The sequence below is a fragment of the Sebastes umbrosus genome, chromosome 7 (assembly GCF_015220745.1).
Source record: "Sebastes umbrosus isolate fSebUmb1 chromosome 7, fSebUmb1.pri, whole genome shotgun sequence".
Lineage (NCBI taxonomy): Eukaryota > Metazoa > Chordata > Actinopteri > Perciformes > Sebastidae > Sebastes > Sebastes umbrosus.
In genome coordinates this window covers 22955544-22981992 of record NC_051275.1, presented here as the reverse complement: position 1 = coordinate 22981992, position 26449 = coordinate 22955544, and the positions used below count along the sequence as shown (strand labels likewise).

The 26449-nt window shown below is 40.6% G+C and overlaps 1 protein-coding gene and 1 long non-coding RNA gene across 2 annotated transcripts in view; both read right to left on the bottom strand.

Moving 5' to 3' along the window:
- dner (delta/notch-like EGF repeat containing) overlaps nucleotides 1-26449 on the bottom strand; it is a 63301-nt gene that overhangs the window by 32431 nt on the left and 4421 nt on the right. The gene's annotated exons all lie outside the window — the stretch shown is intronic.
- LOC119491217 lies at nucleotides 2528-24478 on the bottom strand. The gene is made up of 4 exons (XR_005207562.1): nucleotides 24467-24478; nucleotides 21149-21151; nucleotides 9749-9759; nucleotides 2528-2775 (listed from the first exon to the last, which is right to left on the bottom strand). It is a non-coding gene; the product is annotated as an uncharacterized LOC119491217 (long non-coding RNA).

The following is a 26449-nucleotide window of genomic DNA, read 5'->3' as shown; positions in this document are numbered from 1 at the left end:
GTCACCTTCTTATCAAGGAGTTTACCGGCACCTCGACAGGAAAGGAAATGTTTATACTCTGATGTATCCGACAGATTTGATGCGCTGTGTCACTGAGCTGTGCGAGAAATTGGATAAACTTGTGTTGTTTGATTTCAAGTTTGTTTCAACACAGTCACAGGCTGACTTTCATGTATGCGTATTGTTGTGCTGAATCCTAAAACATTTTGCTAACACTTTTTTCTGCATGTCTGTAATTTCCTCAGAAGTCTTCCAGAAAAAAAATAATAATAGAGTGCTACAGGTTGACGTATTTTTGTAGGCCAACCCGGAAGTTAGAATCGCCTTGGTTCCCTCGACAAAAAGCCAATGGGATTTTTCCATTGGGTTTTGGATTATTGCAGAAAATAAGCTCTGTGGCAAACAAACATTTATGATACTTTGACATTTTGTTCTGTAAGATAATCTTCACCAATAAACATCACTTTTATGATTTTTTAAGTGTAAGTGCAATCGGCCGAAGTAAGAAGCTAACGAGGCTGTAAACAAACTACAGCACGGTCGCATGAGCGTGAGTATACACAACAAGATTGTAATGAACGTTTTGTAGTCTCATTTAGCCACTTGTTAGCAACCGCCTTTTTTAAGACACATAAAGGCTTCAAAATTCATGAGTGGGATATTTACTGATGTATTTATTATCATATAATAAAACGTTAAAATCTCTTAAGTTTGCGTTAAACACAGACCATATTTCAGGCATTTAACTAAAAACCCATTAACTTCTAGATGGGGGAACTAGAAGTGCTAAAATGCTAATTCACTTCTGGGTTGTAAGACTCATTCCTGCATCACTCTATTTGGTTTTAATTATAAGGGAAATGGAGACAGTGTTCAATTAATACACTTCAAATTAATAGATGGTATAATTTAGTTTGAGCCTTTTAGGTGGTGCTCAGCATGTTGAGTTAAACATGAAAAAAAATGGTAAAAAAAGAAACTGTCCATGGGAAGCATACAAATCAATATAAATGGAGAAAAAAAGTTTACAATAGTAAATTGATAATGAATGAATATTTCCTTGGGTTTAGATTAAGCTTTTCCTTCAAGAAAACTTCTCTTACCCATGTCTATGGCTGCAACTAACGATTATTTTCATTGTCAATTGATCTGTCAATTATTTTCTTGATTAATCGATTAGTTGTTTGGTCTATAAAATGTAAGAAAACGGTGAAAAATGTCGATCAGTGATTCCTAAAGCCGTCAATAAAGACATTTACAAATACATTAACTCTTGAACAATCGCTCTAAATTCAATAGAAATATTGGTTGCTCCACAAGTCAATAGTATTTAACCAGAATGTTTTGGCTGGTTAACGAGGAGGCATTTTTTATTTTGTGAATTAGGAGAAGTTGATCATGAATCACATAAGACTGCAACTAACCATCATTTTCATTGTCGATTAATCTGTCGATTATTTTCTCCATTAATCGATAAGTTGTTTGGCCTATAAAATATCAAAAAATTTGTTTCCCAAAGCCCAAGATGACGTCCTCAAATGTCTTGTTTTGTCAACAACTCAAAAATATTCAGTTTACTGTCATAGAGGAGCAAAGAAACCAGAAAATATTCACATTTAAGAAGTTTGAATCAGAGAATTTATTTTCTTAAAAAATTACTCAAACCAATTAATCGATCAAAATAGTTGGCGATTAATTTAATAGTTAACAACTAATCGATTAATCGTTGCAGCTCTACTCATGACTTTCCTGGAAACCTCTGAAGAAATAATTAGGAAATCATGGACCTGTAAAATAAAGCGTCACTATGTGTATAATCTGTAAGATAGAGTTAAAAGATGTTTACCAGTGTTGTGCTCACTTGTTTCCGTTGGGCTAAAGAGTTAGTAATTAACGAGACAAACCTTTAATAGGAAGCTCAGAGAGGAAGACTGGCAGAAGTGTCCTTGAGCAAGTCGTTACAGTAAATCCCAACCAGCTCAGCAGATCTGACGCTGCCCTCTGACCTCCGAGAGAGTTAAAAGAGAATTTCTCCACACAGATTCATAAATGTTTCAAAAGTGCCTGCTAGCTTCCTCATATCACTTTCTCCAGAGGGTGAGCGGAGTTATATTGCAGCCTGTGCAGAAGCTTTAAACTCGTGATATTACAAAGTAAGTGGGTGGTGATCATAAACAGAGGGCTTTATTAGAAAAGGTGATGCAGCGAGGAAAAGCAAAGCAGCATATAAAGATTTATCTATTACACAGTGGTTCTACAAAATGTACTTTTTAAGAGCTCAGAAAACCAGACTTGTCTGTAGCTGGATCATGACTGAGCTCTATGTAATCCTTCAAGTAAAGAAAGATCGATAGCTGGAGTTATGAGAGTTTTGCCGTGTTTATCAGCCCAGGAAAAAGCTAAACGCTGGGGTGGTGTGTTTTGCTGGTCAGTTATTTGATGGAGGCTTCACTGTGAATGTTAAAAGTTCATCATCATTTCAATGGATACAGTATGTGGCAGAAATGTGGACACGCTTGTCTATATACATTTGGTGGCCAAATGTATATAGATGGAGCCATACTTTTGGCCTGGATGTGTTTTTCACGGTTTGGACTGTAAGAAAATCTTAATGCTACTGCATGAGATATTTTAGATAATAATGTGCTTCCAACTTTTCAGAAACAGTCTGGGGAAAATGATTTCCTGCATGCACAAAGCAATGTCCATGAGGAAATTGTTGTCTCCGTTTGGTGTGGAAGAAAGTGCCTGACCTGCACAGAGCCCTCACCTCAACTCCATCCAACACCTTTGGGGATAACCGAGAACAACGATTAGTCAGATGTTATCGCCCAACATCAGTGTCACTAATGCTCTTGCGGCTGAATGGGAGCAAATCCCTGCAAAGAAGGTGCATTGTTTGCACATTCAACCCCCCGTTTCATACAGGTGGAGGAAGAGACTTTAAAGTGTCTGTAATCGATAGTGTGTATACCTGCCCAGCACCAAACAGCAGACAGACACAGTTAGAGACTATAGCTGGTGAACATGGTGGAGCATTTAGCAGCTAAAGAGTCAGATATTTCAATCAGGAGTTGGTTGAGACCAAAAGTAGAGCTAAACAGAGTATGAATATTGGACTTACATTCATCAGGTGGCCAGAAACATGACTCCAAATGAATGATAATGTTTCCTTTAACCTCTGGATGTAATCTGTTACCTAACAAGTTTCCTATATCAGCCAATGGGAAACCTCCGGGTCTAAGAAGTGAAGCCAAATGCAGAAGTGCCTTACACATGCATTCTTTCTAACAGCCAGCAGGGGGCGACTCCTCTGGTTGCAAAAAGAAGTCAGATTGTATAGAAGTCTATGAGAAAATGAGCATACTTCTCACTTGATTTATTACCTCAGTAAACATTATAAACATGAGTTTATGGTCTCAATCACTAGTTTCAAGTCTTCTTCAGTACAGCATGATGTTCATTTAGTAAATTATGGTCCCATTTAGAGTCAAATAGACCATAAAGCAGGGGATGCTTTGGGGGGTGGCTACCTTGTGATTGACAGGTCACTACCACAGCGTTGTCTGGTCTGATAGTTGTCCGAGTTTTTAATCGTAGAACTTGTGTGTTTTCAGTTCACGAAAGTTACTAATAATCTTTTTGGCCACCTAAAAATGTTTTATTCAGCTTTTCGTTGCACTTAGCTCCACCCTCTGGTGTCACTTCTGCTTGCAAAAAAAAACAAGACTGGCAAAAACCAACATGGCAACGGCCAAAATGCCGATCTAGAGGCTTATAAAACCGTAGTCCACAAACCAATGGGTGATGTCACGGTGACTACGTCCACTTCTTAATGTCTATATTATCAACTTAAAGGTGATGATATGCTATGGTTACCCCAAGTGGCAAAAAAAAAACAGTTATTGCAGGTTTTGCAAATTTAGTGTGTGGTCATATTTTTTGCTACCAGGTTCCTAAATCTTGTGGAAAGCCTTCACAGAGGAGTGGTTACAGCTGCATATTAATGGCCATACTTTTGGAATAATATGATCATACATGTTACATGTTTGGGTCTCCTATTTGTTTCAATCACTGCTTTGAATTTAAGTTTAAAAACTTTCTTTCACTAAAGAGGGTTTGCTGCTTTGAACAGGAAGATCAGCAGCTGAGTTCAACAAGCTCCTGTGAAGCTACAACCCTGATGGAGCGAGAGCCGTTTCATAACAGCAGTTAACTGAGCGCTCCATTTCACCAGTTTATCAGCCACTTACTGTTTATGGGAGACCCATTTGAGCGGTCGGTCATAATACTGCAGGGGTTCACTTTAATCGTCAGATCGTTCAGCTTAATCACACACACATGCAATTAGCTGGAAGGACAGCGATGACCCACACTGCACACGGAAATACAACTGAAACATACACGTGAAGAACAATAACGTTTCACACTAAGGGCTAAAAAATGTACAGAAAAAAACAATTAAATTCTTCTTTTCAGTATTTTGAATATAATACATCTCACAAGTGCACACACACACGATCACAGGAAGAGGTGAGAAGCTGATATGGTCACTCAGCAGGTTGCCTGAAATTGTTCTACAGCCCCTTTATAACGATCAAGATGTGTTGCCATGGCTACAGTAGCTAGGTAACGTGAGCGCAATTAGCACACAGTACTATACACAGTGTGTGTGTGTGTGTGTGTGTTTTCACGCCCCCACCGCACCTGTTCCCCTGCACACACACACTATCAATATTTGCCCAAAGAGTCCCATCACGCTGCAGAGAGACGATCCATTTTATAATCCACTTTACTTCCTCATCTGGGCCGTTTATCACCATTTTGCCTCCCTCTGTCAGAGTGATAACACCCCCCCGCTGTGGAGGGAGAAAAGATATAGAGAGCATTTGCTTAATCCCTCTCTCATGAAAACACTCGCTCACAAATAAGGAAAATATCTCCGCAGGAGGCCAGAGAGGATAAATTTGTCTCGTTAAAAGTCCCTCCGCATACGAAGGGACACCGATTGTTTCCCGATAACATTGCGTCTAGACGAGAGCATTCGCTATAACGCAGCGATGCCACAGTGCATCTGAATCTGAGTTGCTTGAAAATGAGCAAACAAGGTGTTTTCCGGAGTGATGTTACGTTGTTTCCATATGTATTTTATTTAGTTTACATACTTATTTTAAGCCCAACCGTGACATTTTTCCTAAACCTACCTAAGTGGTTTTGTTGCCTAAACCTAAATGTGGTATCGTAGTTTTGTTGCGTGACATACAAATGACATGCAAAAAGCCTAGAATGCGTCCTCATGACTCGCGGAAAGTCTGTGCAATGTCGTGCTAGTTATACCCTTTCCTGTGACATTGGTTGTTTATAACATATTACACTTTGTCTTATGTGAGTACTTGAATACTTCACCTGATGCCATTTTGATTGCTATTCTGAATTTATAAATTGGATTGCTTTTGCTAGAAAACATCAGTGTAACTATACATACACTTCAGTTGAATTCGTCAATTATTAAGGGACGCTATTTCATATAAAACAGGCCAGCAAATCAACTAAAAATGAAGAATCATTACTTTCCTGTACCAGTGTTTCAGGTTATGATGCTGACTTTCAGCAGAAACTTCATGTGATGTGTCGACGAGGGGTCTTATATTTCATGTTTTACTAATGAGAGACGTAGTTAAAAATTGATGCATCTGATCTAGATCCATCTTCTTTTTAAGATCGAGCTTGTATTTGTCAAGCATTCGCTGTTTGCTGAATTCAAGGCTACAGAGAGAAACTGGAGCATCTCTCCGCATTGTGTAATCTCAGAGGAGCAGAAGGAAATATACGGCTGTAGAAAAAAAAAGTACAGCCCTGCAACACGGAGGCCATATACCTTACAACACACACCACTATCATTATTCTCCACAGGTCGACGGCTGTGAAACACACTGCATCACCGCCGTTACGACCAGAACTATGTGACTGTATCAGCCAGGGAACAAATACTGTGTAATTATATAATCAATCACACAGCAATTAGCTAGATGAACCAAATTAAACTTTCATATAGCCAGCAGTAATTTTTATCTCGAATGTGCAGTGCGTAATGAGCGCCCACGATCCAGCTAAAACAAAATATTTAATTCATGATAGTGACAAAATAATACTTGAAAATCATCCCTCAATAGAGTCATTTTCCCCCGCAGTAGTCTGCTCTCAGGAGGTTTGAGCCCAGGGATGTGATTTGATTATATAAAGAAGCCAAAGAAGATCCAGAAACGAAGTCAATACATTCAGAAAAGCATGAAGAATTGCCGCCGGTACGTAATTAACTGTACTAATCAAGTGAAAAATGTGCTACGGTGGAAATATCAGCTTAAATACAGCCACAGGAATGTGTGGAAGTACAGTACACAACTCCTTTTGAGTTTGTATCTTTGGATCCAGACAGTATAAGTCCCAGGAAGATGTTGCACTTTCCCCCAGTGCATCGCTGATTTATGAGTAGGGTGACTCAGGGATTCAAATGCAGCCGAGCAGGAGAAGTGCACCGAATGAAGCATAAAGAAAACAAATAAACCAAAGAGTGAGGAGTCAACAAAGCAGAGAACTGGTTCAGACAGTAGGTGATGAAGACAGAAGAGGTTTTGAGCGAGTACAGCCATAGAGTCTGCGCCTATAAGAAGGAAGTTTTCCTCTAACAAACTATGAGACGTACAGGGCTTTGGGATAACTACAAGCAAGGAATGCAAATGCATTAGCAAGAGAAAGAAACAATGCGGAACTCTTGTATGTGGATTTGCTCTTGTAGACAGTGAAAATGTCTCATACTGTAAAGTGACTATAAGCTCGTCAAAAGGAACAAAGTCAGATTTCGCATCATGATGCAAGACTGTGTCAAACATTTCTATCCTCGGCAGAAAAGAGACGGTTTTTGTTCAAAGGCCATGGTCGCAAAAGGATCAACATTTCTGCAAGTGAGTCTAATCGGTGCAGCTTTACGTAACACAAAAGGCTGATGGAAACCCAGCTGAGTAAAATGTCTAAGTGTCAAATAAAAATTGAAAGACTTGATGAGTCACAGCCAGTGAATATTTTAGGACGCGGCTGGTTTTAATTTCAACGCTGTGAATAACACCTTTACTTAGTTTTTGAAGTCTGTTCTGTGGGAATAAAACATGAACGAATCCTGGTGTCAAAATATGAATTATAGATCAATTCTGCATGTTTTGCTTATACTGTACACATTAATATTTTGGTATTAATTAATTGTCAGGAGGTTGTTGTTGTCTACATGTAGTACAAGGCCTCATTTCACTTCAACTCAGAGGATGTTTGACATTTAGTGTCTCTCTTCCATGTTCAGGAGTCACCTGAAACACTCAATCCCTTTGTACAACCAAGCTGCACTTTTGAAATAAATACACATAAATTAAAAACAAAATGACGATATTAGATGGCAGCTTGCATAACTTATAAATGGACAAAAGACAAAACTGTGACATGAGAAAAGAACTGTATTTGCACAACATCTATCAATACAAAAAGAGAAACACTGGACTAAAGTCCTCATTGTGATACATTATATTTCTGCTAATCACAAATACCAGCAAACCATACTGTATGGTTTTCAGCGAAAAAGCTCAGAAACACAAACACTGAGCTGCCTGCTTAGCACCAAACAGCAGACAGACACAGCGAGCATTTGGCTAGTGAAGAAGCTAAAGCTAAAGACGTTTTCTCAAGAGTAAGTGAAGACCAAAATAGAGCTGAAACGAAGAGTGAATGTGACTCAGCTGAGGAGAAGTGGTGGATGCTACCTAAAGGCCAAACAAGTGTTAACACATATTTCGAATTGGTACAGTAAACGAGCTGTTGTCCTAAAAATAAACTCATATTGGAAGATAGTTTGGCATTATTTAACATGTAATATGTATTGCTGTCACAGCCGGTCAATACAGGCAACAATGGAAGAACCCAAAATGCAGACAGAGTAGAGTGATAGGGCGCTTTTCATTATGCTATAACGTGTCTCCTTGATTCCTTTCCTAATGTCTTCTGGTCCACAGGAGCATTTTTTATGACGAGGGATCGCCTCGTTTCCAAGCATTGGACGCTTGATGGGCTGCCACTAGACACTCGGCACCTGATTGGACGAACGCTTTCGCTCGTGGGCTGCTGCGCCCAGCTTTCAAACCAAAATCATCATGGTGGCTTGTTTGGAAACTTTCTTCTCTTATATCACGAAAACAGTTCACCGAAATGTTTCTGAAAACATTTTATATATATATAGAAGTAAGCCACGCAGTTTGAATAAAGTAGTCTAGACCTCAACTTTATGCAAATGAGGTGCGGCCAACTTGACACCCCGTCTCTCGGATCGCGCCGCCACACTACCAGAACGCATTGCACGGCTGCTTACGTTGACAATGAATGGGAAGCGTGGAAAGGACGGAGGCTGTGGACACCTACCATTAGTCCCCATGGGAGATACGAGCGGAGGAGGCGAGGATGAGACGCGAGGAGAGAGGAGTCGAGACATTCAACAAAATGAGACATCCTTGCCTCGCAGCCGTCACGTTGAAGCGCCGTCAATTAAATATGACGTGGACAGCTGCATCAGCTTTTAGTTATACCGCTATATATATTTTATGATCTGTGTCAGATGAGCATGACGGTGCTCATGACGATCAATCGTCATATAGTACCGATTATTCGGTCAGTGGTTGAGTGTCAAAGACAGACAGGTCACGTGAAGTGGAAACTCTAATTATCCTGTAGATGTGAATGTCTATATTAGTGATGGCAACCTGTCCAGGGTGGATTTGGGGATTTGGGGATTTGGGCATTTTGCTGGAATCGACTCTGGTATGCACCCCTGAACAGGAAAAGTGGACGGTTGACATTGTTTATCTTCTGTAGAAATAACTGAAAGTCACGACACATTTTGTGTTTTCTGAACATTTTCAAATATAAAGGTATTTCACCAGCCCTACGCCGTCAACCGCATCAACTCAATAATATCCAAAGACGGGGTAATGCGGTGTCTTGAGCTTCTGGTTCAGCATTTAAGCAATATCCTGTCAGTATCCCAGGAAGACATTATTGTTGTTATGATTTATTACACCCGTCAGTCAGAAAATCAGCCAGCATGAAACCCCTCATGATCCAGACCCGTCACTTCTGCTGTCAGCGCAGACACAACTTAGAGACACCGTTTTAGATACTCAGCCGGAGCCTTTTTCCCATTTCTATCACGGTCATGAATGGAGGAGCAAGTGATTGGTAGGATGTACTGGTGTCAGAAAACTTTTATTATTACTTAGCACCTTTATCGGTGACTTTTACTTTTCTTTAAAATGTAAAGCCTTTTCCTGTCACAGTCACTGAAACTGAAGCATTATTTTTTGGACAAAGAGACAATGTCATCTTTCCATATCATGAAAACAAAACAACATTTTAATCTTTTCAGCCTGAGAATGAAACTGAATAATTGTGTTTTTGTCTTGGGACTCGGGCTCATTAAAATACATTAATGCTCTTGTCATATGGAGAACCAACAGAAACAGACTAGTGACCTATTTTAGGGACTTAATTTAAGAAACACAACAGTGTAAAAAGTCCTCAGGCCTTTGCCTGCTTAGTGCAAAGCAGACGGACATGAATCAAATCATCAACTAGGAAGAGAGTGACAGCTGTCGAGTGATGTAAGAGGTGCAAACGAGGCTGTTCAGATAAAAAACAATTCAAACTACTTCAAGACACAAGAAGTTACTTGAAGTTACTTACTTTAATAAATAAATATTGCAATAAAATCTTGAGTGAAGGAACACAAAATAGATTTTTCTAGTGACCCTTTTTACATGCACTGTGCAACAAATGAGATCAGTAGAAACTTTAATGATCCCATCAGGAAATTGGGAATGGAAATAGATTTTTTGTTGTTGTTGTTTTGTCAGCACGATTTGTAATATTAGAATATTGTAAAATCAAAAAAGGTTCAAGCACCAGTTCCAGTAAAAAAAATCCTCTGTCAAAAAAAAGCTCTCTGTCAATACAATTACTCTGCTGCATTGATCTCCTTAAGCAAACACTATGTTTTCTTCTTTTCAATAAAAAAGGAAATTCGGTTTCAGATCACGTTTTAGCCCTTTTGTGTGTGATGTTAAACTGGGATGAAGAGCGTCAGCTGTCAGTGCTGCTATCTGTGAGATGATTGACGTGTCTCTGACGGCGCTAAAGCAGGAAGAGGTGGTGATCTCTCTGAATGCATCTACGAATCGAAGCTGGACTAATCTGAATTTTTCATATTAACAATGGATTTAATGACTACTTTTATGTAAGAGGAATCACTCAAAGTGACAAATCCACAGATAATTGCAGTTCTCCTTATCTCTATGAAGCAATTAAGCTGTTTGCTAAAACGGCCATCAAAAATCTGAATTTGTCCACGCTGTAGCCTATTTTCATACACGTTCTCATCTCAACTTGTCACATACTGAGGCTTAGCGTCACTTTTCAGTCGCAGTAAACCCGTGCTTAACGTTATGAATTAAACAAAACCACTTACTTAGGTTTAGGAAAGAACTGTGTGTCTCTTTCACTCTTTAAACTAAGTCACCACAGCACTTTATCTGAGCGTTTAATATTGATGCGGATGGGTTTACATTGGAGTTAACTGAACTCTTGGTGCGTTTCATACCACCGCTAAGGGGTGCCTTGTGCATTGGTATAACGCGCCGATGGCCGTGTCAAAGCATCAGTGTCTGACACTCTGGGAATGAGAAGGGGCTGGATTTTCAGCTCGTTCCACTGCCCCCAAGTGACCAAAAAAATCAATTAATACAGCTTTAAACCTGCATAAACCTTTCAACAATTGCCTATTTAGAACACCCAGAAGATACGGAGCAACATTAGCATTCAGTTGGAGGTGTATTTTTGGCAACGTGATGAATGTAAATCCAATATTCACTTTCCATTCAGCTCTGTCTCTACCAACTCCCAAGGGATATATCTGGAGCTAAATGCTCTGCTATGTTCACCAGCTGGTTGCTAAATGTCTTGTCTGTCGTTTGGGTGCTGGGCAGGTAGTGTGTAACAGACACAGATGAGAGGAGTGAAAGAGAACCAAAACAGTAACGCCAAATTCAAACTAGAGCAGTGGCGAAGTGCGGCCTGCGGCGAACTGTCATACAATATCTATGGAAAGCTGCAGCGACCGGCTGCACGATTATGGCCAAAATGATAATCGCGATCATATTTATCAATAATGACATCACGATTATTTATCATGATTGTTGCACTTTCACATTTAAATGATCAGAGCACTGCTTTCGCTTTCATATTGTGCTAGATTCCTGCTAATGTACAAATCTTTTGCATCAAAAGAAGACTTAAAATAAGGTTCTTCTTCACCTGAATTCAATGCATTTTTGTTTTGACCGTCCGCTCTCTGTTGTTTATTTCTCTTCTACTCTGGATTTCAGCCGCAACATTCAGGAAAGTGAAGCCAAAACATCTTGATCGCCCCCTGGTGGCTGGATTGTTAGTTTAGGAAGTGCTTGATTTGATTTGCAGCGGAGCATGCATTTTACACGCAATATCGCAGTCGATCAGGTTCATTTAATTGTGGGAAGCCAAAATCATGATGGCGATTAATATTCGATTAATTGTGCAGCCCTAGCGGCCGTTTGATTGTGCAGCAAAATGCGGCCAAACAAAAGTTAGGATAAGCCTAACTTTTAGCGGCGAACTGCAGCCAGAGAGTATCCGCAGCCAATCAGTAAATAGATCCTGAAACTCCTGTGACATGTTGACCTATGTTACAAAGATTTTTTTCCCTGCTGAAACACATGAACACGCCTCCCAGCGGCAGAAAAATTTAACTATTGCCGCACTTCGCCGCTGCCTGGTGTGAATTTGCCATAAAGTTGCGGAATGGAAATCAAAACAATTAGCTGAAAGACGCTATGAAAAAATGGTTACTTCAAACATCCGTCTTATTTTGTTCAAACCATCCAGCATGCTTTTTTATAAATACTGGACAGAGCTCTCCACCAAAGATGATGAAAATATTACATTGCTTAATATGACCACGAGCCAAACTCCCATAAAGTTTGCGCAGCCCTTCGTGCTGCAGCCTCATAAAAACACATTATTACTCAGAGCAAAGCCTTAGGGGAGTGTAGCAGGAGAAAGATGGATTACACTCATTCACTAAGAGCTGCCCGGTGATACCACTAAACAGCCTTGCTCAAGGGTACTTAAAGTTCACATTAACTGCATCCAGAGGATGCATTTACGTCCACAAAACAGATTTTCCGTTTTAAAATTCTGGCTATAGCTGTCCTCATTACTGTATCAGACTGAGCCATGTGACAGCACACTTATTCACAGAGAGAAGGACACATCACTTCATCTGCTAAATATGAAATATGCAGGAGTTCATTGCAAAAAAAAAAAAAAAAAGGATAAATAATTGTTCTCAGAAAATTGGCTCCCAGAATTGTATTGTCCTGTAATGCGCCGTAGGCCTGCATTTTCCCAAATCCCAAATCATTCCGGGATAAAGACTCCTCAATCTGCAACCATCTGCTTCACATTCATCCAAGCTGTCGTACCATCCAGCAACACAGGACGTTGCTCGCGTCGTGGCCAGAAAGTGTGTTTTTGTCAGCGAGCCTTTAATGTTATCTATTTCTGCACATCAAAGCGTCTGCCATCCCTCCCTCGCTCTCAAACTTCCCCATCACTTCCTGGCCCAGTGGCTTCAAAGAGCAACTCCTCTTTCAAAAATTGGATCCACGAAGCCTACGCAAACACGGCCGAGCACCTTGATAAAATTCGCTCTCGTCTTGATGCATAAATAGATGTAAATGGAGATAGAGCGGCGGAGATAAAAACATGCTAATGAGGTGAAACTGCCCTTCGTGCTCATAATTTCCCATCTAAATAATATATTATATATCTTCCGTCCCTACGCGTCTTTACTTTTTGTTATCATATTTCATTGGAGCTTCATTTTTGTCTGTCACTCACACGGCAGGTTTGCTCCACGCTGCTGTCATCAAACAAATGACATTAAATAACCTCCCATGATTGCTCAACATCATCCCTCAAAAGCTCTCAACTCTGCCAAATGCCAAAATAGACAAAGAGATAGAGGGGGATTGATGCAAGAAATGAGGAGGAGGAGTAAGGAGGAGTAAGGAGAATACTAAGTGAGAGGAGAATGATTTAAGAGAGGAGGTGCTGCGAGGCTCTATTTATACCTATCCAAGTAGAGCCGCGGCTGCAGGGGACTCGGGCGTCTTCATCTCGAGGGCTGGGACACAGTTGTCTGTCTTCTTATTCCATCAGACGGGGACTAAAATGGATCAGGAGCTTTCAGGCTCTTTGTGAATTTATCAGAAGCTGCTCTTGCAGCAGATGCACTGACAGATAGACAGATAGAGGGGTTTTTTTTTGTTTGGTATTACATCTCCCCTATGCAGCTTTTTCACGTTACAATGACAGCTAGTCGGTCTGCTCGATACTTCACAACACTCCAGTTATTCTTGATTAGCTGTGGATATCAGCTCTGTGTCAGTGTTGAGACATACTGTATTTTTAGCTGTCACAAGTAGAACAGACTGAATCACTTGAAATATTAGAGAGAGAGAGAAATGTTCCATCTGTAGTCAGAGTATTCCTTCTCTAACTTTTCGCTCGGAGCAGGACATGCAATATGAACAACAGCCCCTAACAAAGACTTATAGCTGCTCTTGCTGGCTGTCCAGTTTTCATTATTTTAAACTAAATCTGCTTTAGCTCACAATGTGAGTGAGCTGACTGAACCATAAAATTATACTTTACTTTGGACCAACGATGTAAAAGCTGGAGGGATTTTTTGTGGCATCTGTTTGGGAGAAATTAACGTTTGTCTTCATGCAAAGCTATCTGACAAGAGTGGTGCAGGGATGACGTATTTTTGTAGGCCAACCAGGAAGTTAGCATCGCCCTGGTTCCCTTGACAAAAGGTCAATGTGATTTGGGTTTTGGATTATTGCAGAAAATTAAGCTCTGTGGGAAATCAAATGTTTTATGATACTTGTTTTGCTCCATAAAATAATCGCCAAAAATGAACACCAATTGTATGATTTCTGGTCACATCACTTCACGGTCACATGACTTCACGTCACCACCAATAAGCAAAAGGCGGACGAGTCGGTGTGATGACGTTAAGTAGTCTCGTTTAGCCACTTGTCAGCAACCATCTTTTTGAAGACACGTAAAGGCTTCAAAATTCACGAGTGGGATATTTACTGACGTATTTTATGTCGTAGAACAAAACGTTAAAATCTCTGAAGCTTGTGTTTTTCAATTATTCAACAATGTCATCTGACTGGCTGAACATTATGCAGGCTTATGTGGGCCATAGCCAACAGCAACAACAAAAACAGTTAGCAGTTCGCTCTAACCATAGACTGTATATAAGAAGTGGAGGTAGTCACCGTGACGTCACTCATTGGTTTGTAGACTGCAGTTTTGAAGAAACGAGTTCAGCATTTTGGCCGTTGTCCATCTTGGCATTTTGCAACCTGAAGTGACACGGGAGGGTGGAGCGAAGTGCAAGTGAACGCTGAATAAGACATTTTTAGGCGACCAAAAATGTTACAATTATCTTTCATGAACTGAAAACACGCTGTGAAAGGGTTAAAGTTGTAAGATGAAAACACGGACAACTCCCAGACAGGACAACGCAAGGTAGCCATGCCCCAAAGCATCCCCTGCTTTATGATCTATTTGACTCTTAATGGGACCATCAATTATTAAATGAACATCATGCTGTATTGAAGAAGGCTTGAAACTAGCGATTGAGACCATAAACTCATGTTTACAATGTTTACAGAGGTAATAAATCAAGTGAGAAGTAGGGTCATTTTCTCATAGACTTCTATACAATCAGACTTATTTTTGCAGCCAGAGGAGTCACCCCCTGCTGGCTATTAGAAAGAATGCAAGTTTAAGGCACTTCCACATGTGCTGGGACATAGTGTATATACAATATGGGGCACAACTCATGTCTTTTGCGCCATGTGTTTCTGGTTTTCCCATCATGTTTCTTCCCCTCACTCAAGCTCCTCAACCAGGCACAAACATCCATACTGGACAAACACCAAACTCAACTACTGTCCCTACTGTCCTCAAAGGGATGTTGCACAATCATGCCCTGTATTTGTGCGACCTGTGCGTACACACTACATCATCTCATGAAAGGAATGGTAAAACCTTTAACATCTATATACAGATAATAGTCTTTATCGAGAAATAAGAGCTTTAGGTTCAGAATTAGAGTAAGGGAAATTAAATTACCATCCGTGCATAATGTGGGCATGTCTATTAGACAGAGTCATGGTCATGATGGTTTATCACCCACAGTAGTGTGTGAAAAAATGAGTATCTGTCTCTCTCTCACAGTTACAGGCAATTGTGGTCTGACAGTGGACATATGTGTGTATATATCACTCATACATTATATATCAAGGGCATTGCAGCAGTAACACCACTAGGTCAGCAGCTGTATGTTCTGTATTTGCTCTCTGCTGCCTTCTGTAAAACATTAAATCAGACGCAGCCTCCGCTGCGCAACACAGAACACTTAATGATTTGGATGGAAGCCCTCCTCCTGGCTTTTAAGCTGTCTCTCTGTATGACATGCTGTTTCATCATTACTTTCTGCATAAAAAGTTACTACCCACTGGGATCCGACTTACTGAGGAGCAGGAGCATTAGTTATTATTGTGGATTTAGAGTAACAGGTTTGGATATGGATTGGTTTGTGTGTCCAAGGGGTGAATTATAGTATAATTAAATGTCTTTCTGCAGCAGAGAAACACTATAATGCAATATAAAAGTCTCTCTCAGGCCACAGCTGGTTGAGATGGATGTCATTCTGCCCGGTGATGTACGAGCTCGCCGTTCGCTCTGACCTACATACGCAGAAGGTTCCTTGCACAACAAGATATCCACTGTATGAAAAAAAAAAAAGGTGACACTTACTGCTGACACAATTTAACGGACGCCAGAATGAAAGCAAAACAGTTTCTGCAACTAAATCAAAGGCATGAGGTGTCTTGAGGCTTTTGAAGACTATTTCAGGTCACATTTTATTGTTTTAAATAGTAGCAGATGTTAAAATAAATGCTTAATGTCGGGGCTAAAAATGGGTCTGGAGCTGGTCCAGCTGCCACAGGGAATTAGTCCCTGAGACACTGGAAGTGGAACATCCTGTTCCCATTGTCACCTAAAAATCTGTGAATTATCACCATTCATTTTACCTGCCTCTCAGAAAGTCAGCATGAGGGCTATTGTGCACATGAATAACTCTGTAAAAAACTAAATTGTACAAAGGAGAAACACAGAAAATGTGTCACATCTCGTACCGACTGCTCCGACTGTGTGCTTAATGTGGGCGACATTATTTGTTCTGTTGCCTGTCTGAATTAGGAGGAAGTAGATGACATTTTCTGCTTATTTTATGCACTCTCCACCTGTTGATCTTTTGGATCCCCTCGTCATCGCTCTGTTGCCATGGAGACCCCAGACGAGGAATATAGGGCATATAGCAATGAAAACTAGGGCCTCATAGTAGGAGGCGACACTGGACATGTATCATCGCTGTTCCTCCTCCCACCGGCTTTGTCCCTGAAGAGGAAGAACATGTTTTTAGAAGCCACGACAGTGAAAACGCAGCTTTTCATTGTGTTTGAGGAGCTCCAGATCTTATGCAACACCACCTACATGAACATGTTCGAAACGACGACAGAGGGAGGGAGAGGGAGGGCAGGAAGGATGATCTCAATCGACAATATGATTCAAGGGATTTTTTTCTTGAACAGAGTTGTGTTTGGTTAATTTTTATAAAAGATGTGTTTGTCCGAATGAAAAAAATTATAGCTTAAGCTTAATATTTTGAAACTTGTAGTACTTAGTCAATGATTTATGTATTACATAAAGAGTCTTTCTGCTATTTGACTTGATGAGATTTAAAAAATGAATAAAATGTGTTGTTCTCGCATTCCTCTACCGTGAACGGATAACCCAAAAACTTGATGAATTGAAGTAAATTCATATCAAAACATCCTTTTACAAACTCTCACACACGTTAATAAGCTACTCTATCAAAAAGTAAGCACCACTACAAGCCTATAATACCTGCAAAAATACTACTTGGCATTTAAGCCAAATATACTTACACTTTCCTGTATACTTGTCAGTATGAGCCGAGTATAGTTAAGTATACTTTTGTTAAGTATATCATCTGATAAGTACATACAAAATAAACTGAAAGTATACTCTCTTAGTTTAAAGAAGTATACTATAGCACACTTGAATAAACTTCATTTTGGTTTGGGAAGGCGATGGCGTTGTTCCCTAAAGAATGAGCTTGGGTAAAGGATATTGTTGCTATTGTCAACAAATACTATAAAAAGACTAAAAAACAACAATGTGTTAATCCGTCTCTCAATATATTCTGACTTTCCTACTCTGTCTGTGGCACTCAATGCCTATTGTTTAAAAACAAGTCAATAAATATATAGTTACATTTTTTTAAAAAGGTTCAGTAATTTCCTAAAACAGCTGGGCACTGTCGTTTTTTTAGCAAATATTACTCAAATGGGAGGATATAGTGCATTTGTTGGGGACTATTTTCAGCGGCGGATTGACACACAGTTGTTGTATTAGTAAGTATTTTCGGTAGCACATTAAAACGAGTCAGTATGTTATGATTCAACCCAATATCACGGGAAGGCGTATTAATAGCACGACATTACAAGGACATTGTAATGCAGTTTAGGCTTTTCGTGTGTCATTTGTACAGCGCACAACAAAACTACGATAACGTCCGCTGTTAGGTTGAGATAATAAACCATTTACTTAGGTTTTGGAAAAAAACGTCATGATTGGGCTTAAAGCAATTATGTAAACTATGTACAGAAACAACACAAGTACGGAAAACATGTCACAAACATCACTGACGTAGCTTACAAAACAAAACACAATGTCAGTCTCGAACACCGGTCTCTCGGTTAAAAGTCCTGTGTTTGTTGGATTCATCCAACTCCCCACCCGTCCGCCAAAATCAGTCTTTCTCACTTTTTATTCTGCGTCACTAGCTCTGAGCGTAGCATATCTACGCAGATGCCTTTACATTGCAGTCAGTACAGACTACATGGCGTACAAATGATACGCTAAAAGCAAGAACCGCGTTCTTATTGCGACGCTAAATGCCCTGCGAATTATTGTCATTCATAGATATTTTCATGCGACCGGGCTGGATTCAGTTCACTTACTTGAATTCAATATTTATCAGAAAGAACAAGGCAAGTTCTGTTGAATTACATTTTATTTTTTGAAAAGTTTCACTACTTTTATGAAAATCCAATGGAGGACAATCACACAAGGGTGTAAAACCCCCCACTGATGAACAGCGATTGACTGCTGATCACTGCGGATTGATGTGATCAGAGGCGGCGCTGTTGGAGGCGGATGAAGCAGCAGGAGACGAAGCTCCAGACAGGATCGAATCCTCCCGGCTGAGAGCTCCACTCTCCCCCACGGCTCAAACTCGAGTCTAACGTCACTGCTCACCAGTTACCCACACACTAACATCCCACCACACACACTTACTGCTGTTATAAAGACAGTTTTAACAGATATGAATTGAGTTTTGAAGATGTTAAGTAGATTTATGTAGAATATATTGATTTACTTGCAGTATGTTTTGCAAGTAAACTATGTATTTTATGTTCCTTAAATGTACCAAATGTTTTATCTTATACATTTTGAGTTCCATAACTATTATTGCTTTTTACAAAACCCAATTTTAGGTGAACTTTTTCATTATTCTAGGCTGAATATTTACTTTTTGATGAATACATTTCCAGCACAATCCCCAACAGACAGCCAAATTTTCCACAGCGTCTCTCCTATCAACTGGCAGACAGGCCCAGCTGTTAATACGAGCTAATCTCTGTGTCTAACGCCTGAGGCTGGCGACTGCGCCCCGCTCCTCTCGCCGTCGAAGATGCTCTGCTGGTCCTGAAGGGATTTTTTTGGATTAAGCTGGCATTTATTGTCTGCAGCTAAGAGAAGATGTTCACGACACACACCAGTACACACACACACACACATACGCCGCGGCATGATGGCTTGTCTCCCAGTTGGCTTCATTAAATAACATATTGTCAGATAAACTTAACTGACAAGTTGTGTGTTAGGAGGAGACAGCGGGAGTCAGTTCTGCATCTGTTACTGAGTCACCGTCTTTTGGAAGGAAGAGGAGCAACAGAGCAGAGGATGATACACACACCAACTCTGCTGCCAGCCCCTACGCTACACACTAAAACACACTCATATGGATCTGTGTCTGTTTTTTCTAACCCTATATATCTCACTAATGCCTAGCCATGACCTAACCTATAGGCCCTGACCCCAACCATGGAGGGCAAACCCTTTCCAAAGGGGGAACAGTCCAGCTCAGGGTCTGCCCCCTCCGGAGGTTGCTCTCTTGTGATAAGAGAGATCGATATGTTGAAAAATTGTGTCCCATTCATTTCCAAAAAAATATATTTTTCTTGAGTCTTGCTTTGACTGAATTGGCTGACTTCCTGCCAACCACCCCCACACACGAATGACAAGAAAAGTCTTTTCAAATACAAAACTTTTTAATTCTTTTAATTCATTCTTTTGTGAAAAAGCAACTGTAGTGCATTTAGGAGACATGGAAAAATGTTTACAGCTGTATAATTGTTCGCTTGCACAGCAGCTGGATTCTCACGATGTCACAGGAGCTGACGGCGCGGGACACACCGAAAAAACTAAGCAGACAGATGCTCACCAACGGCCCCAAACTGTTTGCTGGCCGATGGTTCCTGAAGAGGTTAGTGTAGATACTAAAATAGCATCAGCTATATCAGAACTGGAGAGTATTTCTTCATTAAAAGATGAGCAAAGAACGGCATTGAAGGCTTTTCTCGATGGAAAAGATGTTTTTGATCTTCTCCCGACTGGCTTCGGCAAGAGTTTGATTGACAGATGGTTCATCCAATCACCTGCCAAGTATTTTTTTTTAAAGTGCATGCCCTTTTACAAACAGTTTCTAATGACGACTTCTCAGATGGTTCTGTGTAACAAACCATCTGGCCGCTGTGCTAAAATCACCTCAGCTCAGTGCTGTTCGTGGGGGCTTGAAAGACGCACTACATCGCTTTCGTACCCACTCCTCATTTACTCTTCTACCAGCCAAGACTCTCCATGAATAGTCCTCACAGCTACACACTGCTTCCCTGGAGAGTGTTGTCCATGCACTGAATACGTGACACCACATTTGAGTGTGTTTATGAGCAGAAAAAAACGTGACTCAACACAAAACAAAAACAACATTTGAGTGTAGGAGGGAGCAGCTGAGACTGAGCCAGAAACACTTGGAGGCTGCGACACGAGGGAATAAGGACACGATTCATGTACTTGTGTATTTATGCAATATTAAATACCAACCTACGAAATAAGCCAACAACCTTTACAGTTACAGTATGTCGATCTCATGTCACTAGTTTTTGTGGATGTAGCCAGGTAGCTGGCTAGCTATGTAGGCAGATGACGTCCCCCTAATTAATCCCCATTTTTCAAGGTCAACACCAGTGGGCAACCTCCGGGTCTGTAAAATGAAGCCAATGCAAAAGTACCTTAAACTTGCATTGTTTCTAATAGCCAGCAGGGGGCGACTCCTCTGGTTGCAAAAAGAAGTCTGATTGTATAGAAGTCTATGAGATAATGATCCTGATACTTCTCACTTTATTTATTACCTCAGTAAAAATTGTAAACATGAGTTTATGGTCTCAATCACTAGTTTCAAGTCTTCTTCAAAACAGCATGATGTTCATTTAGTAAATTATGGTCCCATTTAGAGTCAAATAGACCATAAAGCAGGGGATGCTTTAGGGCGTGGTTACCTTGTGATTGACAGGTCGCTACCACGGCGTTGTCCACTCTGGGAGTTGTCTGTGATTTTGTTTTACAACTTTAACCCTTGCACAGTGTGTTTTCAGATCATGAAAGTTAATTATACCCTTTTTTGGTTGCCTAAAAATGTCTTATTCAGCGTTCAGTTGTACTCCACCCTCTTGTGTCACTTCAGGTTGCAAAAAGCCAAACTCCAGTCTTCAAAACAACAGTCCATAAATCAATGGGTGACGTCACGGTGACTACGTCCACTCTTTATATACAGTCTATGGTCAACAGGCATTAATAAGCACAACATTAGACATATTCAAACTGGTGAATAAGCTGAGAAATTGGTGGTGATTCAGGAGGAGAGAAAAAAATGACAATACCAATCCTGGTATGCATGTGTATTTGCACTATATGAACTCAAACATGCACATCACACGCACCTAACATTCACTCAGAAAATAAAGAAAAGTGTTCCCACACAGGAGACAGAGCATTTAGAAACATATACACACAGTGCAGTGCTTGTAAAGGTTAGTTTTGTACTGAGCTGTCACGGTTTGGAGAGCAGGGAGCAGTTGAAGGACCCAAACGCAGGTGAAGGATGAAGAGGCAGCAGGAACAATGCAATGATTTAACAGATACGACTTACAGGTTTTGACTCCAAAAGGCTGGCAGGAAACAGCAGGCAAGGTTACAGGAAACAAAACTCCAAACAGAAATGAAGCAATGAAGATGAACTGACAAAAGACAAGTGGAGCACAGAGACAGAATACACAAAGACAGGGGAGAGATAACGAGGGACAAGTGACAGCAGGGCTGATGAGGAACAGCTACACAGGTAGGAAACACAAGGGCAGGAAGGGAAGTTGTCTGAAATGAGAGCAAGGTGAGTACTTCAAAATAAAACAGGAAATAAATGACAGGAAACATAACCGGAGCGTGACACATACAGCTTGGACCAGAAACAGACTGAACGATGTGCAACCGAACTGAAGACAGCCAGGATCAGCACTGAACTTGAGCTCTACGTACATACTGAGTGAAGCTGAACGGTGATGCGACCGCCTATAGCGAACTACATCTTTGAACTGAACGACGTGATTGGAATCAGCAGATTTCCACCTCTAACGCACACAGTCTTGACACACACACTCATTATGTTGACAGCAACAGCAACAAGACGGATCATTAGAAGCGACAGTACAATGATGGTGTCAGAGCAGAAGGTTGTTATAGGGCTGAAGTGCTGCTGAGTAAGAGCTGCTCTGCCCATTTTTACATTATACTGCGGATGATGACACAACTCGCTGCTCCATTAAAGATATAAATAGCAACGAGGGCAGACAAAAAGCAATAAAAGTACACCTAAACTAAACCACTGGGAGAAATGTAATGACTTATTTTCTATCCAGGGCAGAGAAAGGGGAAAGTTTCAGCGCCAGACTCAAGAAAAAGTAAAGAGCCAATGACACAGAGATAAGAGCCCTGCTCATGATGAGTCGCGGCAATATGAGCCGCAGATATGTGAGCAGTCAAAAGTGCTTGAAAAATTAGACAGATTAGACTGTATTTAAGAAAACAAGATTAAAAAAATAGTTTTAAATTGTTGCTGTGTGCCTTTAAAATGAATTCTGTGCTGGTCTGTAACAAATTGTCTTGTGAATAATTGTCAAATGCCTTCAACTGTCTTATAAAAAGGGATAATGTACAGTGATCCGGTCATTGTTGTGAAATAAACCCACCAGAGTCCGACATCAGAAATGCGTCCATAGCAACGGTCTGTTATACATAGCAACGGTCTGTTATAAAGAAATAACAGACCGTAGAACACCGTGATTGACCAATCGGAAGCGAGTATTCAACAACATGGTGTAATACAGTTAGATAAAATAATGACATTTTCCTTTTTAGGGATTTAGGTGGTTGTATAGAGACCAGAAAAATAGTGAGACTGTTTTTTCACAGTGGTGCAGGGATGACGTATATATTTATAGGCCAACCAAGAAGTTAGCATCGCCCTGGTTCCCTCGACAAAAAGCCAATGTGATTTTTCCATTGGGTTTTGGATTATTGCAGAAAATAAACTCTGTGGCAACGTTTATGATACTTACACATTTTTGTTTCGCAGGATAATCTCCGCAAATAAACACCACTTTATGATTTTTGAAGTGTGAATGCAATCGGCAGAAGTAAAAAGCTAACGTTGTGGCTATAAACGAACTACACCACGGTCACAACGAGGCTGTAAAGGCGGACGAGTCAGCATGATGACGTTTAGTAGTCTCATTTAGCCATTTGTCAGCAATCGCCTTTTTTAAGACACGTAAAAGCTACAAAATTCAGGAGTGGGATATTTACTGATGATTTAAATTTACATCGTAGAACAAAACATTAAAAGCTTGTGTTAACCACAGACCTTATTTCAGGCATCCAACTAAGAACTCATTGACTTCCGGACGAGGGAACCGGTAGTGCTAAAATACTAACTAATTTCCGGCTTTTAGGACTCATTCCTGCAGCACTCTATTTAGTCATAAACTAAAGTATTGGACAAGGTGAAATTTTGACTTCATGACTTGATGGCGCTGGAGGAAGAGTTAAGGGACCACATCACAAGTCATGAATGATGATGTCTAAACCAAAGTCCATGACAGTCCTTCCAATAGCAGAGGTATTTCACTCTGAACCACAAATGTGAACCTCAGAAAAGTCAGGGGATCACCAAATTCAGGACAATTCATCCTCTGGGGACCATGAACGTCTGTACAGAAGTTCCATAAGGACCATAATGTTGGACCGACCGACCAACAACTCTAGAACCTCATGGCTACAAATGTAAATATTTACCTTGACACTGAATCTAAATTACATCATGTGAAACTAAATCTAATAAATGACTTTCAGCTTTCATAATGGATCCATATAGCGATCAATACGCAGAGCTTGAGTCGCTCATGTCCTCTGCAGACCATCTCCAGCATCATCCATATGTATCAGGCCTCGCTAAGCCATCATACCACCGCCTCCGCACGCGCTTCCCACAGATCAAAAGGCCAGGTGATGTGTGATATGGAAATGACCAAAATGATTGGCCACGAGCCCTCCTGCTCAAAGGCAGCACGGTCCGCCCTCGTAACATCTAAAGACATCAACATGAAAAGTGATAGCTCAGTGATAATAGCTCAAAGGAGTCTTGCTGACGGGTAGCCGCTGTATCAAAGGTACCGGCAGGGTTATAAGCAGCCTGTTTTACCAAAGTGACACCCCTGCTTTCATCAAACCGCCTCGAACCGACTACATGAGGATGTTTCCCTTTGCAAATGATGCAACCGTGTCCAGTTGTTTACCTATTCTCCAAGCTGACTGTGAAAACTGCAACTTTTACTTACTGAAATTTGAGTATTTTAAGAGGATTTCTTCTTTGGACACTCGATAAGCTTTCTCTAGCGCCACCCTCAGGCACAAAAATGGCAATTCTGCACACAAAATATCTTATAATCTAAAAGACACATTTCCCATCATGCTGAACTGCTTTGATTTTCCCACATCCTTTCCTGCTCCGGCTCCAAGCTCTAACAAACTCTACGTGTTTAGCCCCTCAAAATATTCTGTCCAAAAAAATGTCCTATTTTGGGATGTAATGAACATTGCAGCCTCTAGGGACTGCTAGTGCAGCTTTATATGGTTTTCATTATTATGGGGGGCCACAGCTACGCTACAAAGACATGATATGTAAACGTGACCTGAAAGCCACCAACATTGAATACTTGGGAGGCTTCAGCAAAAGGCACCTGGAGGTTTGAAATCAAGAGGGGTCTGCTTCACTGGGACGATAAGAGGGCCCGCAGAGGCACAAGAAGACAATTTGAAATCGTCTGCGAACAGTGGCAGAAAAACTGCCACCAACGCGTGGGACTTTACAGTCACAAGAGACGCTGTTCCAGCACCACAGTGGGCAACAAAGAGCGCTTATCCAATGGTCCCTCAGGACTTCAGGATGCCTACTACTACTATTCATTATCAGTACTGCAATGTGTTTTAAGTGCAGCGAGAGAAACAGCAATATTGCAGAATAGAACCATATTCCTCCATCTCCCCTCTCACTAACAAGCCAGGGATATCAAAGAGACCAAAGGCTGGTGATGAGCTTTGAGCTCTGCTTAATTGGATGCAGCTCAGGCTGTATCTGTTGCAGTGGAGTGAATAGCCCTGGAGACAAGAGATGACCGCCACACACACACACACACACACACACACACACACAATACTCCCCTTTCTCACGATTACAACGAAACAGCTTCTGGACTCGGCTTTGTTTACTTTCATTGAGAACTGTCAGGATTTTTTTAATGCAGCAATTTGTGCGTTAGACAATCGTCACATCTAGCCTAACTGGAAAAGAAAATATATTTACCAAATGAATGTCACCTTCTACGCGACACATTTTAAACAGGCTGAATGGCAAGTGGAAGGATCTCGGATGTAAATAGCAAGTTTCTCGCTGCGTTCCCATCTTCACATCTAATTAACATCTTTAGTCCGTTGCTGAGACTTGTGAAAAAATAAAAAAAATTAAAATCTGCTACATGTGTGAGCATTTAACTTGTTTCCAAATGCAAATCAAGTTATTTCAGGAATCTGGCTGTAGTGCATCATCTAGTTCTTTGATGCAGAAGACGTGCATCGTATGTCAACATACTGTCACTGCACCAGAAACAAGTACATTTTTCAATTTGAGAGTCAACACCCATCTTCTTGCATAGACATTAATCCTGCAGATGATAGCACCGATATATATGATAAATAAGGCAACGAGCTTAAAAACAGTTTGACATTTTGGGAAATAAATATACATTTCGTTTCCTTTAGACGTTTCTTGTCGAGAGTTAAATGAGAAGATTGATACCACTTTCACCTCTGTACGCTAAATATGAAGCAATAGAGCCAGGAGAGGGTTAGTTTAACAGCTAGTCTGTCCAAAGGTAACAAAATCTGCCTACAAGCACCTCTGAAGCTCACTAATTAAGACGTTATAGCTCGTTTGTTAAATCTGTACAAAAACAGAAGCATAAAAATTATGTTTTATGCTATCAAGTGATTGTGTCTAGCCAAGAAGTAGTCCCCCAGTAAATCCACAACGTGTCATTTTCTCACTTTGGTTTAGACCCCAGAGGGAATATGTTCTTAAACAGAGTCACTGGTGGTAGGAAAGGGGAAACATCACAGTAAGAAGCCTGAAGACTTGTGAGTGAGAAAGAACCTGTACGTGTTGAGAGAAGGAACGACGATGAGCTGAGATCTAAAAAATCCTCATCATAAGGATCAAAAAGCCTTCAGTCCATCACAGCTCTGACATGCTCTCTCTCTGTGTGAGCTTATTAAATTGAGGCTGCAGAAACAGCTACATTACTTCTGTGCTTCCTTAGAGACATCAATTCTTTCACCCCCTTCAGTCCCACATTCCCTC